The sequence below is a fragment of the Myotis lucifugus genome, unplaced genomic scaffold (assembly GCF_000147115.1).
Source record: "Myotis lucifugus unplaced genomic scaffold, Myoluc2.0 scaffold_48, whole genome shotgun sequence".
NCBI lineage: Eukaryota > Metazoa > Chordata > Mammalia > Chiroptera > Vespertilionidae > Myotis > Myotis lucifugus.
Genome location: NW_005871096.1, coordinates 1,451,928 through 1,472,977, shown reverse-complemented (window position 1 = coordinate 1,472,977; position 21,050 = coordinate 1,451,928).

Sequence of the window (21,050 nt, the reverse complement as noted above, 5' to 3'; positions counted from 1 at the left end):
ACAAGTTACAGAGGCACAGGAAGGCCCTAGGAGGTTTGAGAATGATGAAATAATGGTAATGTGCCTGGGAGGTGGGGGGAGGTTAAAAGGGGGGATAAAATAGGAAGGGGAGACAGGGATGGGGGAGGGGAATGGGGAGGGAAGGGAACGGCTCTGGCATGCTCCCAGGAGGGAGAGAGCACTGGGTCCTCTGTCCTAAGGGTTTTTAAAAATATATATATTTTATTGATTTTTTACAGAGAGGAAGGGAGAGGGATAGAGAGTTAGAAACATTGATGAGAGAGAAACACCGATCAGCTGCCTCCTGCACACCCCCTACTGGGGATGTGCCCGCAACCAAGGTACATGCCCTTGACTGGAATCGAACCTGGGACCCTTCAGTCCACAGGCCAATGCTCTATCCACTGAGCCAAACCAGTCAGGGCTATCTTAAGGGTTTTAAGGGGGGAGGTTTTAGGGGATGTCCATGGGAAGATCTCAATAGAATATTTAGCAGCTTTCCTGGTCTGTCCTTTCAGGGTCTGGGTCTCCACTGATTGATTGGTCAGCGTGAGAACAGGGGGTCATTAGTCAATGCAGCTGGTTCTGAGGGCAGCCTTGGTGTCCTTTGTCTGATTTTGCTGCTTTTCTGGGCCTGGAGCTGAAATACACCAGAGGCCGAATGTTATCTCTAGGGAGGGAAGATCTGGGGGTATAAACTGTATGACCAGTACTATGCTAGGGGAGAAAGGTCATGGGGCAGGGGGGGGGAGAGGAGGGGTAGAGGGGGGAGATCTCAGTCTACAACAGTCTTTTGCTAGACACCCAGCGAGTTTAATGGAGGGAGGGGGGCTCATAATCTGATAGATGGAGCACCTGAATTAATCTGAAAAATAATCATATTAATTTTAAATCCTAGAATACATATGCTTATGTGAACAGAGGGTTAAGTTTTTCTGAGTTTCATTTCTTAGGCTGGTGCACCTGCACTCCCTTGGATCCCAAACAAAGTAATTGAGGAGGTGACTCAGCTGCAGACAATATGCAATGTACCCAGCAAGCAAGCAGAACCATTAAGCATGGTCAGGCTGTCCCCACCACGCGTCAAGACATCTTCTCATCACCTGAAGACCAAGAACAATAGCTGAATTCTGCACACCTCCGGGGGCTGCATCTATTCTAGCTGCATTCCATTCCCAGCCTCACCCATTTCCCTTTGTAATCCTGTCCCCCGCACCTTGCTGTAAGACAGGATTTGAATGCTTGTAAGCGCCCTGTCTTCTTGCTTGGCTGTCCTTCTCAGTAAACACCTTATATCATTCAATCCTGCCTTATTGGACACAGGGACAGGCAGCCCAAGCCCATTGGGGTTTCCGGGTAATACTTTCCCCCCTGATGACTCAGGCCCATTGTCCTTGTTCTGCTCATGTCTCTCTAACTGCCTACCACAGTCTGGAATGAAAACTTCCTAACTAAAAGGGAGTCATGGTGAGTAGTCAGGTCCTAGGTCAGTGTCTTCCTGAAGAAAGGTCCATTTTTACCTTAACTGGCCCTGTCTGTTGTCTTTTTGCATCTAAGAGAACATGAAAAGCTTCTAAATAATCTATTGAGATTTATTTGCAATGTCAGAGTATCTCCTTTTTCAGATCCCTCAGGACACAACCACTGCATGCGAGCAGGGACCACAGAACCCCTCATTGTTATCTTGTTCTTCCCCATACCATCTCTGTGACCTAAAATGTTCATTGTTAACTGTCCTAATACCCACCAGTGTAAAAGAGGTATGTGTCTATTCATTTTATTTTTATCCAATCTCAAAGATTTCCACACTCCCCTTTTTTCTTTCTCCCATCTCCCTAATCTATCACCAATGGATTTCATGTCACCCCCTTACCTTACCTCTTCCCCTTTGATTCTGATGTATAAAATAAAAGGTAACTACCATTTTCTGGAGCATTTTCTCAATACCTTGAGATTTTGCTTCCTGGCAACTGTTGTCCGTTTGGCTCAAATAAACTCGTAAAAATCCTTACAAGTTTGGACGTTTCTTACCTCGACACTTGAATTGCTGAGATAAACCTGATTTGGTATGTGGTAGGCAGTTAGACATGAGCAGAGCAAGGAAGATGGGCCAGTTACAGCAGGTCACAAAGAGCCTTGCAAAGGACAATTGTAGGGTAGGACCTTGCGCCCAGGGTGACCTTTCCTCCCCTAGCAGATTACTGGCCATGTGGTTTGGACCCCCTGACCTTTCCTCTCTGGAGTTAACATTTAGAACTCAGCTGTATTTCAGTTCCAGGCCCATCCAATCATTCAATCAATTAGTGGAGACCTAACCCTGAAAGGACACACCAAGAAAGTTGCTGAATATTCTATTGAGATCTTCCCCCGGGACCTCCATCTAAGATCTCCACACTTAAAGCCCCGAGGAAAGAGGTACCCAGCAAGCTCTCCCTCCTGGGCATATGCCTGAGCCTTTCCCTTCCCCCTCTCTATCCGCCTCCCCCCACCCCCCAGCACTTTACCATTATATTCCTCACTCCCAAGTTCCAAGGGCCCTTCCTTTACCTCTATAACTTGTTTCCTAAGCCCATTTCTTCTAGGAATTACTTCTTCTACCTCTGTGATTTTATAAATAATTGTTCTCTTATAGTTTGAGTCTTGGCTGAATTCTTTCCTAGCTGGAACAAAAGTACTGAGGTTGCTAAACCTGTTGTAGGTGGTAGGATTTGCACAGGTGTCTGACTGGTGGGGTCAGACCAAATCTGGGTTCAGCAACCTTGGTACTTGGGTTCTGGCTAAGAAAATAATTCAGAGCAAGGACTCAAACTCACTAAAGAAAATTTATTTGAGCAAGCAAAGAGAAAGTGCACTCCAGAAATTTCAAGTGGGTGGCTCAGAGAGCTGCCCTGGGGAGTGGGCTAGGATTCCCTTTAACCCTTGGAGGGGAGTTAGCCACTTTCTTCTTGAAACTTACCTATCAGGGCCTGTCCTGTGGGCTTCTGTTCTTGCAAACCAGTTAGATGGGCTTTCCTCCAGTCCCCCTCCTCCCTCCTTGTTCTCTACAGGTGGGGGTGGGGGGTGGGGGGGGGGTCTGCCACATGACTAACCACATGCCAGAGGAGAAAAGGTCAGGAGCATCCCACCCCTAGACCTGGGGCATTCTAGGGTGGAGAGAGGTCCTAGGGGCAAGGTTTTGAATTGAATACCTCCAATATCTGCTCTACCAGTTCTTTCTCATTACTAGGTGTCGGGGTATTCCACCCTGGCCACCTTCTGTACATGGCCCATCGCCCTTCCTCTGCTCCTGTCTGTCTACCTGCCTACAACAAGGTCCAGGCTGACCCCACCAGACTAACACTTGGTGCCGTTCCCTTCCTCCACCTACAACAGGTAAGGTTTTTCTTGCTCATGGTCATGGTCTTTCAGCCAGAAGCAACAAAATATCTTCTTGTAAAGTTTTTGACAAATGCCATTTTCCCCTGGGTGTGGCTTTAGCACTATGTGAGAGTTCTGAGGTGAACAAAATAAAGACAAGCCTTTCAAAGACTTCTCCAGAGGTTCTTTCTTTTATCTTAAATGGAGAGGTTAAGTAATGGCTATTATATGGGAAGGAGGGTTTGAAGGTGCTCCCAGCCTGGTTTTGTTTTCCACACCCCAGACGGGGCTACTTTTGATCTGGGAGCAGAGAATAGACTAGGCTAAATTAAAATACAAAACTGACTAACTGACTATTCTTAATGATATTCAGTCAACTTTCATGAATCTCCCCCCTCCACCCCAGATTTCTGAAAGTCTTTACTCAAACTCTAGAATTCTAAAAATGCTGATTTTGATAGTTTTGAGACAGGCTAGTTACAGGGGTGGGCAAACTTTTTGACTCGAGGACCACAATGGGTTCTTAAACTGGACAGGAAGGCCGGAACAAAAGCATGGATGGAGTGTTTGTGTGAACTAATATAAATTCAAAGTAAACATCATTACATAAAAGGGTACTCTCTTTTTTTTTTTTAGTTTTATTCATTTCAAAAGGGCCGGATCCGGCCCGCGGGCCGTAGTTTGCCCACGGCTGGTGCTAGTAAGTAAGCCAGGACAAGTGGAATAGGGAAACTGGGGCAGATAGTTAAACAGTACAGAGGTTTTGAAATAGAAGTTTATTTCTATAAATAATAATTAAAGTAAGTTCTAAATAATGGATATGGAGACCTTTTAGGTTTTGTCTACAGCTGTATCCTCAGCTCCGGGCATAGAACCTGGCACATGCTGGGTGTTCAGTGTTCAATTTGTTTCAATATAAAATGGAAGCTGCTATACTACACTTATACACTAGAGGGCATGGTTGAACCTGATTTAGGACAGGCTGTGTTGCTAGTACTGCTTTTTCTTATAAACTAGGTTTTGTTTGTACCAATTGTTCTTTATGAATAGCAGGTTACTCTGACTGACCTTCTAGACTAGAGTATAGCAATAACAGACAGTAAAGACTATTAAAAAACCCATTAAATTGAAACTTCCTATAATAAAACTTAGCATTTACTTTTATTTGTACTTTTTAAAGGATTTATCATAGAATTGAAAAAGTAAAACACAAAATAGAGTGATGTACAATTTTGGGATTTTTTTTTTCTTTAATTGAAAATTTCCCACAGGAACTGGCACTCTGTCTCAGGTCACTGCCGTGGGAATTGTGCTTTTACTCGGATAACATTTCTTAAATTTCTTTCTTCTCCGTTTTTGAGTGGTGAACTGTAGCCAATTAGTGTAAGAAAATTAGCCTTGATAAAGAAAATGTGTCTTCAGACTATAAACTAGCAAGAATAAGCAAGGGATGGAATTGGAGGAGGGAGCTCTGTTGACCATCCTAGACTCTTGATAGGTGATTCTACAAAGATCCAAGGTACACATTTCCTGACAATTGGATATTACAATTGTGTAGCTGTTACAGATCATTCTTATGTCCCTGTCTTCCAGCTCTCTCCCATGGTCTCAGGTTGCTCATTAAAAAATAATAACAAATAACCAAAAATTTTTATTTCTCTATAACTACCTCTGTATATAGTATGTTTCTTCCTGGGCAATGGTCACCATGATATATTTGTTGCTAAAACTGATAGGCAATTCCCTTCTAAATCTTCTCCTTAACTGGTCTCTGGGAAGCACTTAGTACCACTGATCTCTCTTCTACCTTAAACTATTGCTCTCTCCTGCTTTCTTTGCCACTTTTATGGACTTTCCTTTTTATTTTCTCAATGGGCGTCTCTTTCCAAGATTTCCTCTTTGGCTCTTCTCTAATAACTTTACAAATAGTCTCTGGACAAACTGTTTTACTGTGTGAATTTAGTTATATTGTCCCAAACTTACAATTTTAGTTTAGCTCACAATCATAAGCTGTAGACCCCAATAAAACTGAGCTCTGGGCTTTCCAACTAGAAGTTCAAATATAATTAAAATATATTTTTATTAATTTTAGAGAGGAAGAGAGAGAGAGAGAGAGAGAGAGACATCAATGATAAGAGGGCACGCCCCCCACTGGGGATTGAGCCCACAACCTGGGCATGTGCTCTTGACCAGAATCAAACCCGGGACCCCTCAGTCCACAGGCCTACGCTCTGTCCACTGAGCCAAACTGGCTAGGGCTTAAATACGTATATTTTAAAAGATTTTATCATTGCTCTTGCCTGGTGGCTCAGTTGGTTGAAGTGTCCTTCAGTACACCAAAAGATTGTGGGTTTGATTCCCAGTCAGGGCACATACGTAGGTTGCGGGTTCAATCCCCTGTATGGAAGGCAACCGATTGATGTTTCTCTCTCTCTCTCTCTCAAATTAATAAACATATCCTCAGGTGAGGATTAAAAATCATATTTTATCATTCCCTACCCCAAACCTGTTCCTCTCACTTAGTTCAGTGAATGACATTACTATCCTGTCAATGGTCCAAGCTGGGTGTCTAAGCAGTTATTTTGACTTTTCCTTCTTTCCCAGCCTCCACATCTAATCAGAATTTGGTTAGTCTCTCCCAACAGCCAATCCCAATCTTTCTTCACTACTTTTGGATCTTATTTCCCATGATAGAGGCTAAAAGGGCCAGATTTCATTTTCTCAGCTTTCCTTGCATTTGAGACACTGGCAATTCTGGTTGATGGAGCCCAAGGGGAACGTATTTAAAGGGTTCTGGGAAAGATCTTCTGCTCTGATTAAAAAGGAAGAGATGTCTGTGCAATGGGCTTTTTTCCTTTCCTTCCTTGTTGGGCATTGCTGCTTGCAGATATGATACTCAAGGCAGCTGCTGGGGACCATGAAAAAGAGAACAACTGCATGGGGAAGTCAACACAGAGTTCTGGCAGGGATGCAGCAACTATGCCAAACTCCATTCTTCTTATGTAAGAAAATGACCCCAATTTATTCTCTTACTTACTGTTGAAATGACTCTCACATAAAGTGGTAAAGATACTTGAAGGCCAATTGATTTTAGCGTCTCTTGAACATGCCCCCTTCTTTCAGTCCCCTTGTTAATACCCTTGGCTAGGCTTTTCTTGATTTCTTGCGTAGGTTATTTCAACAACAGCCTAACTGGTTTATCTGCTTCTCCTCCCACTTCAGTCCAACGTTCCCTCTGGTACTAGAGGAGTTTTAGTTTCAAACTTCAAGTTAGATCATGCCTCTTTCCATGCTACAAAATTGTCAGTGGTTCCTCTTACATAGTGCTGATTCTCAAGTGGTCAAACAGTCCCTATGCAGCAGCTACTCCTTCAGCTGCTAGATGGACTGTTCACATTGCCATGACTTTGGTCAGTAAGGAAACAAGGAGCATAAATGGATTTAGATGGTTTATTGCCCATGGGACATCCGGCAGCATGAACTTCATCGTTGCAGTGCTTCCCCTTCCTCTCTCCTCATCTAATGGGGGTGAGTCCTGGTGAGCATTGCACAGGCCAGGTTTGTGTCACAGCTGAGGCTCACTGCGCTAAGGAAACCAATCCTACTAAAGAGGGGCTGTGCGCTGCAAGCCAGGGGAGACCTTACCTTTAAGATCTTGGTCAGGAAACACATCTGCCCTTCAACCTGGATGGAAGCACTGTGCTTTCCAAGAATGTTTGCATATCTGAAAAGCTAATCTAAGACATGTAGAAATACAGTGGAGAATTGCTCCTAATAGTAGCTGGGTTTGGAAATCAAACAGATCTGGAATTAAATTTATGTGTTAATGTTTTCTAAATCCACATCTCCCGTCCAGACTCTTTCCCCTAGCCTCCAGTCTAATATATCCAGCTTTCTATGTGACAGTACACTTAAATGTCTAATGAGAATACCAAATTTACCATGTCCAAATGTCTTCTTCTCGTTTCTCATAGCATTCTGTGTCTTATATTGTACATTGATTGTGAGTTGTTTTCTAATTCCTGTTTGTGTGCCTAGCTTGCTGTTTGGCCTATAGGAACTGAGAAAACAAGTGATTTGGCTGGTTAAAAGTTGCTTTAAATGCCTTATTTCATTTCACCCTCAGAACTAACCCACATAGGGAGTATGTTCATAAAATCATACAACAAAACAAAACAAAACAAAAAAACAAGGGTTAGAGGGATTCACAATACATTGCCATATCTTATCTGGTGATGATTTCTGTTTTTGTTGTTTAGATAAAAGTCTCACATTTTCTATCAGGGACTGAAATGAAAGTAGTTTTGAAACAGAAACTATCCTCCTCTGTATATTAATTTGAGTTCTTTAAGTCCCACTTGTGTTTGACCTTTGGAGGCATTTCAACACACTTAATGTGTTGGTGAAATTGTTAGAAGTGCGGATCACCTTTGCTCTCCACACTCTCTGTTTCACGTAGTTAACATACATTGGAAGATCAAACAGACAATGCCGACTTTTTTTAAATAGTCTGTTCTTAAAGAAGAGATCAACTCAACATAAACAGCAACTTTGTCTTCTCAAAAACCTCGTAAAAATAATGATGTGCTCTTTGAGGATTTAAAAATATATTTTGCTTCTAAATTGGTGTCTGAATGACATGAATTAAAATAGCTGTATAATCATGACTTAAATATTCATTAAGTCTTTGGTAATATCTTTCCTAGTAATTGTTTTGACAAAGCAATTTATAGAAAACATCACTATCTTATCAAATTTCATTATCATTTTACAAATACAGATAGTTTGGGAGTAATGACAGGTGACTGAAATGGGAAAGATAGTTGATAAAGAAGGAACAGTTTCTGGGCATCTGAGGAAGGTTGGAACAATTTAGTTTCCTATTGCTGCTGTAAAAAAAATTACTGCAAACTAAATAGTTTAAAACAACACAACTTCATTATTTTACATTTGGAGTCAGAAGTCTGAAACGGGTCACATTGGGCCAAAATCAAGGTGTGGGCAGGGCTGCATTCCTAGCTGGAGGTTCTGAGGAGAATCCTTTTTCTTGCCTTTTCCAGAATCTAGAAAATAGAGGATAAGACAAAAACTTTTAATTTTTATTTAAAAAGTTTCCCCAGCTTTATTGACTTAAATTGATATGTAACATTGTACAAGTTTAAGGTATAGGCTATACTGATTTAATATATGTATATATAGCAAAATGATTGCCATATTAAAGCTAGTTAACATATCTATCACCTCACATTGTTACAATTTTTTTTTGGGGGGGGTGAGAACTTTTTAAATTTATCTCTTAACAACTTTCAAATATACAACATAGTATTTAATTATAGTTGCCATACTGTACATTATATCATAAATGTTGACTATGAACCTAGGACATTAGAAAGATGCAGAGGAAGTACTTGAGAAGAAGAGTACTTCTCCCACATGCTAAAGCCACAAGTGATGTAGATAATTGCAGTCAAGGAACCCATGCAGGCAAGCGGGTGGGAGTGGGGCATAAATGGGAAACACTATAGACCCTAGTGGATCTTGAAAATCTTGAAAGGTGGTAGTATAATTAAAACCCTAGTAAGAAGTTGAAGTCCAGGAGCATGACCTTTCTAAAGACATTTAGAAATTGGCTAATTTGGACAGAATAGAAGGGTTCCCAATTCTTATTTACTATGAATGAACACAAGGACAATTTAAAAATTGGGATTTTTGACAATGTGGTAAATTTTAAATCGCATACACTGTGCTTTGACTTTATGTTTGTTATATATTACTAGAGACTCAGTGCACAAAATTCATGTACTTGGGATCAGGCGAGTTGTCTCTCAGCCCAGCCTGCACCCTCTCGCAGTCTGGGAGCCCTTGGGGAATGTCCAACTGATGGCTTAGGCCCGCTCCTCCCATTGGACATCCTTTGCACTGCCGTGGAGGTAGGAGAGGCTTCCGCCACCACTGATGCGCTCGCCAGCCATGAGCCGGCTTCAGGTTGAGTGGTGCTTCCCCTGTGGGAGTGCACTGACCATCAGGGGGCAGCTCCTGCGTTGAGCGTCTGCCCCCTGGTGGTCAGTGCGTGTCATAGTGACAGGTTGTTCCGCCGTTGGGCCGAAACTGGCTCTCTCACATCCCCTGAGGGGTCCCGGATTGTGAGAGGGTGCAGGCCAGGCCGAGGGACCCCACCAGTGCACGATTGAGGCCGGGGAGGGATGTGGGAGGTTGACCAGCCAGAGAAGGACTGCGGGTGGGCTCCAGGGTGTGTCTGGCCCATCTTGCTCAGCCCTGATAGGCCGGACACCAGCAACAAGCTAACCTACTGGTAGGAGCGTCTGCCCCCTGGTGGTCAGTGCACATCATAGCAATTGGTCAACCAGTCGACTGTCTGCCCCCTGGTGGTCAGTGCATGTCATAGCGAGTGGTTGAGCGGCCTTAGCATGTCATTAGCATATTACGTTTTGATTGGTTGAATAGCTGACTGGATGACCAGACACTTAGCATTTTAAGCTTTTATTATATAGGATTGTTAATATTTCTCTTCTTATAAGCTTAATGTTCTTAGTACTTGATGGAGGACTGGAATGTGTATGATCGTATATGCTACAGGACATAGTCCCAGGAATGTTGGAATGAGAACTACTACATGAAGTAGATTCTTTATACATTTATTGACTTAAGATTGAGATGTCCAATGATTATAAAAAGTACTTCAGTAGAATCATTGTTTGAAACTGAACATCATATAAGACTTTAATGGAGAAGATGGAACTCTACATCAATCATATACTAACTCCCATAGTTCCTTTACCAGCACCTGGGAACCATCACTCTCTTTGCTGTATCTATGATTTTGACACTATAAGTACCTAATATAAATGGAATCATACCAAATTTATCTTTTTTTGGTTGGCTTATTTGACTTAGCTTCATGGTTCATCCATGTTGTAGCATATGTCAGAATTTCTTTTTAAGGCTCAATCAGATTCCATTTTATGCATATAATACATTTTGCTTATCCATTCACCTGTCAGTGGACACTTGGGTTGCTTACATGTTTTAGCTATTGTGAATAATGCTGCTATGAAAATGACTATTGAGACTCTGCTTTCAATTCTCTTGTTTAGAAACCCAGAAGTAGAATTGCTGGATTATATAATAATTATATTTTTAACATTTTTTTGAGACTGCCATACTGTTTTCCACAATGGCTATACCATTTTACATTCCTACCAATAGTGCACAAGGGTTCTAATTTTTCCATTCTCACCAACACTTGTCATTTTCTGGGTTTCTTTCTTTTATAGTAGCTATTCTAATGGATATGAAGTGGTGTCTCATTGTGTTATGTATGAGGTGCAATTGCATGGTAATTTTGATTTGCATTTACCTAGTGTTTAGTGATAGTGAGCATATTTTTATGTGCTTATTGGCCTTTTGTATATCATTAGAGAAACATCTTTTGAAGTTCATTGTCCATTTTTGAAACATATTGTTGGTTTTTTTATGGTTGAGTTTTAGATTTCCATCTATTCTGGATATCTGATTTACAAATACTTTCTCCTATTTTGTGGGATTCCTTTTTACTCTGTTGATGATAATGTCTTTTATGTACACAAAATTTAAATATGTTATGAAGTCCAGTTTGTCTATCTTTTTTTTTTGTTGCCCATGCCATTGGGGTTATTTCTGAGAAATCATTGCCAAAATCTAATGCGATAAATCTTTGCCCGATATTTTCTTATAAGAGTTTTATATTTTGAGGTCTTATGCTTAGGTCCATTTTGAGTTAATTTTTTATATGGTGTTAAGTAAGGGTTCAGCCTTATTATTTTGCATGTGGATATCCATTTTCCCCAGAACATTTGTTGAGAAGACTACCCTTTCCGCATTGAATGGTCTTGGCCCCCTTGTTGAAAATCACTTGACTATATTTGAAAGGCTTTGTCTCTGGGCTCTTATCTGTTTCATTGGTCGCCATGTCTGTCTTTTCGGCCAGCACCACATTGTTTTCATGACAGTAGCATTGTATTAAGTTTTGTAAACAGGAAGTGTGAGTCCTCCAGCTTTGTTCTATGTGTCTTATGTATTTTGTGACACCTGGACCCACAGGAGCACTTAATGGATATTTTAAAACACTTGTAGATTTGATGATGGAATGACTACTATTATATAATGTGGAACATGCTGGGAGATTTGCTTCCATCTTGCCAAAACTAAATAATTTCCACAGAACTATTTCAACAAGAAAACATCATACATATTTTCTCATAATGTACATTCCTTAATATAGTTACTGGAAGCTGCTATTCTGGTGAAGAATGAATTGATTTATTCTCACAATGTTTTTCCCTCTTTTATAGTCATTAAAATTCAGGTGATTGGTGTTACAGAAAGAAAATATCTTTCAGTTTAGTCATGGCTTCTGAGCATAAAGTTTTTCAAATGCTAGAGAATTGATCTGCCACAATTTCTTATCCTTAACAAAATAGCATGATCTCTTTATTACAGTCTTCACTTAACATGGTATGGATTAAAAGTCTAAGGAAATATGATAGGGGATATAAAGGTTATATTTAGTAATGCCACGATATAAAGAAAGACAAAGCAATTAGAATTCAGGGAAGTAAATATCAGAAATGATGTACATTATAATCATATTAGTGCAAGAAGTCTAGTTCTAGAGATGCTAGTTTTATTAAACCATAATTCTTCTCTTTGATTTTAAATTTCTGGGCATAAACTTATGATCTTTTCATTTTTACAATTGAAATTTAGAATTTCAGAATTTAAGACATCTGAATGTTTACTGCTTTAATTAAAGGCTTGATTGCTGTAACAATGAGAACTTACAGTAGTTTAATGGTTTAAAGAAAATAAAGTTTATTTTTTCTTATGTAACAGCCTGAGGTGAGCATTCCAGGCTGGCATACATCTCTGTTCCAGGCACTCCTTTAGAAACCAGTGTCCTTCCACTTTGATTCTGGATGATTCCCTAGGGCCAGTTGAGTGAAGCCAGGTTCAGGCATGTCCTGATCCTGATTTGTGAAAAGAGAACTTGAATACAGGAGGGCTGAAGGTGGTATCACTTCTGATGACATTCCATTGGTGAGAACTCAGTCACCAAGCCACACCTGTCCACAGGGCACTGGGAGATAAAATCCTTGTCAGGCAGTCATGTCATTTATCACTGTTGCTATGCATCAAAAGAGAAATCGCTTTTGGGTAACTAGCAGTGTTCTTCACAATCACCCAGACCAAAGCACCCAGTTTACTAATGAGAGGATGGAGAACAGACACTATCAGTTATCAGCTTTGTGGTCTTGTATTTACAGCCTCTACCACCCAACACCCATCTGACCTTGAATGCCTAACCTTTACCAGTGGCCATTGAGGTAACTTTGAATACGTAATCCCCACTACTTACCATTCATCGAACCTGGAATAACTAACTTTTATCATTTATTACCTGTCTGATTTTGGGCACATAATTTCTATCACTTACCATCTATGTGCCTTGGACTCATGAACTCTACCACATCACATCTTTGTAACATTCAATTTATAATTGTTATTACCTAATACCTTAATCTTGCTAAGCATATTTTTTTCATATTTACCACATAGGATTGTATTAACCAAGATAATTAATATAAAGACGTTAGAACAATGGCTAGCACATAGGTAGGGCTTAATAAATGTAAGCTGCTGTTGCTACTTTCACCATCTTTGCTATTCATGCTATTCATGTTTTGTTGCCTACTTAATAGGAATTATATGAACATGATCATTATTCCTTCACTGATCGTGTGGAAAATGTTTTATGGCCTCCAGTTTAGTAATATGGATTCTAGTTATTGCTGAGCATAGAATGCTCCTGAATAAAAGTTATAGTCAATATAATGTCACCTTAACAAGCATTTAATGTATATACTTCAAAAGTATGGAGTGGTATAGTACATATATAGTTGTATAGTTTATAAGACTATATAATCTCAGATTAAATAAAAGGGTAATATATTTGTATATTCTGGTTCTATTTGCCTATTATAAAATTCAATGGCTTGTTTATTGGGGATTGGTCCTGTAGGGGAATTACAGCACCAAAAGTAGGATAATTTATTCTGAATATATTAAATCATCCGTTAATGTATTTTATCCACCCTTTTGTTATGCTTATTCAATGAATAAGCCATTTAATCAGAAACAGGAATCCAATAACTAAAAACCCCAAGTAGCAGATTGACAGATTTTACAAAATGGAATTTTTATTAATTAGTAAATATATCTTTATGTGCAAATGAACTGTCCCTTCCATTTAACAAAATAACTTGGACAGTTGACGAGTTGAACTAAACAGAGTAAACAAACTACTGTCAAAGTCAGAATTAGTTTTCCTGTGTCTTAACCACATCACAGCAATAATTTTAATTATTCAGCTTTAATTGATACCGTAGCTTCCTCTTTGCTTTTCTCTAAATTAGTTTATGTTTATATTACCAAGATTTCCATTCCAGAGTATTTTGATACCTCAGTCACTCTAATGAGAGTTTATACTTGTTGACCACATGCACAATGTGATTTTCTGGTAGACTGTGTGTTAATGTGTATTTTTAAATGTATATTTTAAATCCTAGCAATGATCAGATAAATTTTCATAGAATACAGAAGATCCTACTTATTTGTAAATTATGCACTTGGATGCATGCACACACACACACACACACACATACACACACACACACACAAGATTGAATGGATATATATTCTGTTGAAAAGGGACCTGAAAAGGAAATGAAGTTTTATTGCTGTGATAGAAATAATGAGAAAGTAAGAACTCTTATAAAATGACTTCTTAGAAGACAGAAGCTTGGGCTAAATTAAGATCAGGCAGTCCAATTTAGCGGTGGCTTGGCTGTATGTCATAAGCAAGTCCACCATATGTTTTATACAGAAATGTGAAAATATGAATCATGAAATTATTTTAGTGAGTGCTCTAGGGAGAACTAATTTTTATAGCTCTATAAGTTTTAAAAATAGAGCTGTTTTATAACATCAATCAGAGTGTGAAAAGACACTAAATTTTTATATTTAGTTATGATTCACTGTGCAGGAAATTACATGTGTTATCATATTTAAGAATTTTGAGTCTTTGTAGCTTCAGCCTATATAAACAACGGTATTTACTGGAACAACATTAGACAGTAACTTTCCACTTTTCATTAGACATAGTTCGTGGATATGCAGGAGAAAACCTTTCAGTCTCTTTTGTTTTTATTTTAGTAAAGGTGTGTCTATTGGACACAAACATTCTATTTGTCAAAACACTGTCCTGACCAGCATCTCTATTTCAATTCTTCAGTTTGCAGATACTAACATGCTTGGCCACTAGGGGTCAGGATTTATCTATATTTTGAAAAAGCAGTAACTTACAGGCGAGGTGATGTAACCAGATAATTTGCTGTGCGTGGCTTACAGTTTAAAGAAACACTGATGCAGGAAAAGTCTAAATTTAGACAGGGGTTCCTAGTGACGGAAATACCATCCTTGGAAAATGAAGTGATTCCACAGAGCCAATGATTTTTCAGGAAATTTATTCAGAGATAACGAAATAGTAATTATGTCCAAAATAGCCATGTATTTATTTTTGGAGACTTAACAAATGCTTTGCCAATTTGAGGCAGTTATGAGCTGGCTGCCTTGCAAAACCCAGAGAAAGATGGACCCGCAGGGAAATGGCTGAGGCTCGCCCGGGACTCAGGAAGGAGCTCAAGGTTCCACTGTGCCCCTCTCACTCACGTCCTGGGGACTAATCCAGGCTCTTCCCCCCAGCTTTTCTTTTTGTAAAATGTAAGGGGAAGACTCCATGATTTCAGTAGTTCCTCTGGTCCTTTCTAAGATTGTTTGTCAGTATCTGTCAGATTTTAATGTTTCCAGATGATGAAATCATTTTTACTCTTTCATTGTGATGGTAGACAAATAACAAGACAGCAACAACAGAAATACTATTTGTTGTTGTTGTTGTACCTAACATTTTATGACAGCAGAATGAAATGGCTATAATAGAAGTCTTTCTTTTTTAAAAATATAATTTTATTGATTTCAGAGAGTAAGGGAGAGGGAGAGAAACATCAATGATGAGAGAAAATCATTGATTGGCTGCCTCCTGCACACCCCTACTGGGAATTGAGCTTGCGATCCGGGCATGTGCCCTTGACCGGAAACAAACCCAAGACACTCCAGCTTACAGGCTGACACACTATCCACTGAGCCAAACCGGCTAGGGTATAGAAATCTTTCTTTTGTGGTGATATGAAGCACAATGGGGGAACTGACATCCAGAAAGTTTACAATGATTTAGGGAAGGTTAGCATGCCTTTGGTCACTTTTGCTTAGTGAACTCATATTTTATCAAAGCCAATTTAAACAATATTTAATTTGTGCTGATTGATCCAAAAGATAGAGGAATCCTTATTCAGGAGTTGTTGGATTCCCCCCCTAACTTTTTGGCCAAAAATAATTCATTCTCAGATGAACCTTTTGCCCTTCATTTTCAAGCTTGTTGCTGTTTCTGTCTTTAGCAACAGTATTTTAAATTTATTTTCTTACTTACTAAATTACTGGCTTATTATAAAAGGATATAACTAAGGAACAACCAGTGGGAGAGACGTATAGGGCAAGGCATGATGAAAGGCCGTGGGTCTTCCATGTTCAGCACTGGTTTTAAGTCAGGTGTCCTCCTGATGCTGTCCCTCAGATCTGCTAATGATAAAAACAACAACAACAACAAAACACCACCCAAACTAGTGTTTGTAGTACAATCTACAAAGAATTTCAACATTTTACTTTATCATCATAACAACCCTGTGAAATAAAGCAAGTAGCATTACCAGCCCCTTTTTGGAGTTCAGGAAATCCCCATCCAGAAGGAGTCAGCGATTTGTTCATTTTGTAAGCTAACCACGACCAGAACCCGGATCTTACAATCTCCAAATTTCATATTCCTTTTACTTTCTGAAGGCCCAGGACCTCTTCTCTACTAAAGTTCAATTCAAAGACTTCTGTTCTGACCTGTTTTCTTGTGTTTGAGACTCTAGACTAGTAGACTGTTTTACTATGCTGTCTACTATGGGCTGAATTGTGCCCCACAAAATTTCTATGTTGAAGCACTAACCCCCATTTCCTCAGAATGTGACTGCATCTGGAGATAGGGCCTTTTAAAGAGACGAGTAAGTTAAAATGAGGTGATTAGGGTGGGGCCTAACCCAATCTGACTGGTGTCTTTATAGGAAGAGGAAATTTGGGCACACATAGAGACACCGGGGATGTTTATGACCAGAGGAAAGGCCATGTAAGGACAAAGAGATAAAGTGACCATTTGCAAGCCAAGGAGAGTGGCCTGAGAAGAAACCAAACCTGCCAATACTTTGATATTGGACATCTAGCCCCCAGAACTATAAGAAAATTAAGTCTTATTGTTTAAGCCACCCAATCTGTAGAATTTTATTGTGGGATCCCTAGATAACTAAGATACTGTCCGTGCACCCATCCTTCCATCCTTCCATCCATCCATCCATCATCTGCTAATAATGACTTAGTATTTAACATGCCAATAATTGTGTTGATCTTTGGGGTACAGAGATAAGGTCCTCATAATCTAACGTTTTGTGTGCTTATAGTGATAATCTGGGAAGAGGGGGAGGCAAACAGCTAATATTGTAGGATGGGCTGAGCTTTTTAGCTTATGCAAAGAGGATCATGGAGGTACAGAGAAGCAGGCTTTGTCTCAGCCTGTTTTAAAATGGGGTAGAGGTAGACATAGGGAGCCCAGAGAAGGTAACTTGAGCAATAGTGGGAGTTAGGCACCCCCTCAGACCACAAACGATTTCATAGGATCTAGTCATGATCTTGAACTTCTTCTAGGTGAAGGCTAATTACCCGCTGAGCAATTTTGATGTCAAACATGTGCTTGATTTTTCAGAATTGTTAGCCTTTGGATTTTCTTCTCCTTACTTCTGTTAATAAATCTAATATAGCTTTGATACCTACTATTTGCCTTACTTACACTTTCCTTTCTGTCAAAGTCCCTTTGGAAGCATGCAATTAGTTTTTGCCGTATCATGTGAAAACTTGTAATTCTATATTCTATGCATACACTAATTTATCCGATCAAGTAGAAGTTAGCCAGACTATTGCAGAGCTGTTCTAAGATCTAACAGTATCTGTATGGAATAACACAGAGGTGATGTATGTATGTTTAGTGGTGCAGAACCAGGGCCTAGGCTTCCTACCAAATAGCCCTTATTTATGGACATCACCATGAGTTTTTCCAGCTTGCCTTTATCTAGCTGCCCTTTGAAATTAGAGAGAAAAATGAAGTCATATCAGTATGGCTACACTGCTAAATACAGAGGATAGAGTCAACTGTGAAATAGGTTTACCATGTGCATAAACAACGTAGGGGTTGAGAGGAGATGGAATCATGGAACTTGTGGTTCTATAGGTGGGTCTACTATCTGCGTACATTTTACCAAGTTATAACCCCTTCATGATTATTTGTGAAGTAAGAGATTAGAACAGATCAGTGGTTGGCAAACTCATTAGTCAACAGTACAACGATTGAAATTTCTTTTGAGAACCAAATTTTTAAAACTTAAACTATATAGGTAGGTACATTGTTATTAATTTAATTAGGGTACTCCTAAGGCTTAGGAAGAGCCACACTCAAGGGGCCAAAGAGCTGCATGTGGCTCACGAGCCGCAGTTTGCCGACCACTGGAGGTGATCATTATGGACTATTGTGATTTCTTCACCATATTCTTTCCTCCCAAGTTTATTTTTGCATAAGTTCAAAAACTATCATCTTTTCTTTGTTAACAGTATTTATTCATTGCCTATTATGTTTCCAACAGCAATCTTTATTAAATCCTGTATTTAAAAAAATTTGTATTCAGCCTTTAAGATACATGTTCTAAAGACACAATCATTGTAACAAATCCATTTTAAGTCTTTGATTTTGAGTCGTTTTTTTCATCATGCTCTTAGCCATGTACCCTTTATATAAATCTCTTGGTAGTTCTAATTTTAGTAAAGGTATCTAATATTGGACTAATTCTCCCCAGTTAGCAATTATAAACTCTAGATAAGATATAAAATAAAACAACTATCTTAAGACTTTGGAGAGAAGCCCGAAGCAAGCAAGGCTGGAAGTTATCTGACCCATAAAATAAAAGAAGCCCACTGGCTAAGTACAGTGTTGTTTTTGGTGTGGTTGTTATTTTTTTCCTGTAGGCAATCTCAGCCCATGAGATTTTAGCAGGGGAGCTGAAACTCAGGCAGAAAGCCCAGTTTTAAAAGCTTAAGTGGTTAGGTTCAGAGATCAGGATTGCTAGAACAGCTGGAAATTGAGGAGGGAAATACTAAAAAGGAAGAAGTCACAAGAAGAGAAAGACCCTAAAGCTGCATATGAACTTTTCTCATATCTTCGGATACACCTGAACTATGCATGCATAGGGCAGATTCCAGGGAATGTAGGAACAACAACAGCTTGTAGGTTGCAAATGTTAAGCAAAGATTTGAAGTGCTGCCTACCACATGGGTGACGGGAATTGACATTTAATTTTGTCGAAATGAGGAGGATTTTTAATTGAAACATCCAAAGGGCTATGACTTAGTAATAGTGGTTATTTCTTCAAGACTAAGCATTCTTCACAATACTATGGTTCAAATGAAATAAACCCTAACAAAATATAAAACCAAACCGCCACAAGCTCAAGATATGTAATAAGTAATTTAGGTATTTGATAACCAAAATCAGCGCTTTCTTAGAGGAAAATGTCATAATCCAGAGTTTTAGTATGTAAAATTCACAGTGCAAAGTGTATATTGAAAGTTACTGCAGACATGAATAAACAAGAAAATGTGGTCCATAGTCAAAAGCAAAAGTAGACAGTAGAAACATTCCTTAACATGATTCACCTGTTAGAATTAGAGGACAAGGACTTTAAATCAGCTATTTTAGCTATGTTTAAGAAGGTGAAGGAAATGATGTTGAACAGATGAATTTCAGCAGAAAAATGGATGTTATAAGAAATAAATGGAAATGCTATATAAAAGTATAATATTTGAAATGGAGAATTTGCTGATTATTTAATAGCAGATGGAAAAATGGCAAGTGAAAAGGTAGGTCAGCGAACTTGAAGACGAATTGATGGAAATTATACAATCTGAAGAATAGAGGGAAAAACAACTTTTAAAAAAATGCATGGAATCTAATTATATTATAGTACATATCAAGCTATCTAATGTATGTGTAAGTGAATTTACAAAGAGTAAAGAGATGAAATGGCAAAACAAATATTTAAAGGAATTATGGCTGTATCTCCCCAAATATGCTGAAAAACATCAACCTGTAGAAACATTAAGTAGATGAGTAGATGCAAGCAACATTAAGTCAACTCTGGTCACATCAAGTCAAATTACCGAGAACCAAAAGTAAAGAAAGAAATCCTAAAAGCAGTTAAGGTAGGAGAGAGACACATTGCATAAAGAGGAACAATGATACAAATTATGATTGTGTCTTCTTATGAGAAAAAAATGGAGGCAATGAAATGATAACTTTGAAGTACTCAATGGGAAAAAAGGGATAAATCCAAAATTTTATACCAACTATCCTATATAAAAAAATAAAGGCAAAATAGACATTTACAGATACAAAAAAGCTGAAATTCAATTTCAGGAGCCTTGGAACGCAAGAAATACTAATGGAAATTCTGAGGATGAAGGAACTGGATATCTGCAACCACAAAGAGCTTCAGTGAGAATAAATATAAAGGACTAATTTTCTTCTCAATTTTTAAAAGAGATATAGTTTGATCGATTTAATGCAATTTATATCCTTGAATTGTGGAGTTATAACATATGCACATGTAAAATTATAAAATATATCACAACAATAATACAAAGGAGGGTAAATGGAATAATATTCTTGCAAAGTTATTACATTTCATAAAAAGCAACATAGTATTAACGCTAAGTAGACTGTTCTAAAATGTAAATTTTGTAATATCTTAGAGTAACCATGAAAGAATAATACCAAAAGTTATACCTAAAAATTAATTTGAAAAATTAATTTCTTGTTTCTTAGAAACAAGAAAAACAGAAGAACAAAGATCAAATTGAAAACAAATAGAAAAATGTTAGCTCTAAGTATAACCATATTAAAAGCAGAGATTGTCCTAGTGGATAAAAAAGTAATTTTCAATAATTTAAGAGATTCACTTATAGTACAAAAACCTAAATAAATTGAAAGTGGAAGGATAGAAAAAGATAACCCATGCAACAGATAACCATAAAAAAAGCTGATGTGACTATACTATTATCAGACAAGATATATTTCAGGAAAAATAGTGTTATATGAGATAAAGAGGGCCATTTCATTATTCATAACGATGAAAGGGTCAATTAATACAACATAACAATTACATGATAATGGAACTAATAATAAAGATTGAAAGCACATGCATCAAACAAAATGGGAGAACTAATGGGAGAAATAGACATACAAATATAGTTGGAGATTTTAACAATATTATATCAGTAATGAATAAAATAATTTTATGTAAATCAGTAAAAATATGCAAGATTTTAACCTTGACCTAGTTGATATTAAGAGCACTCTATCCAACAATTATGGAATATATATT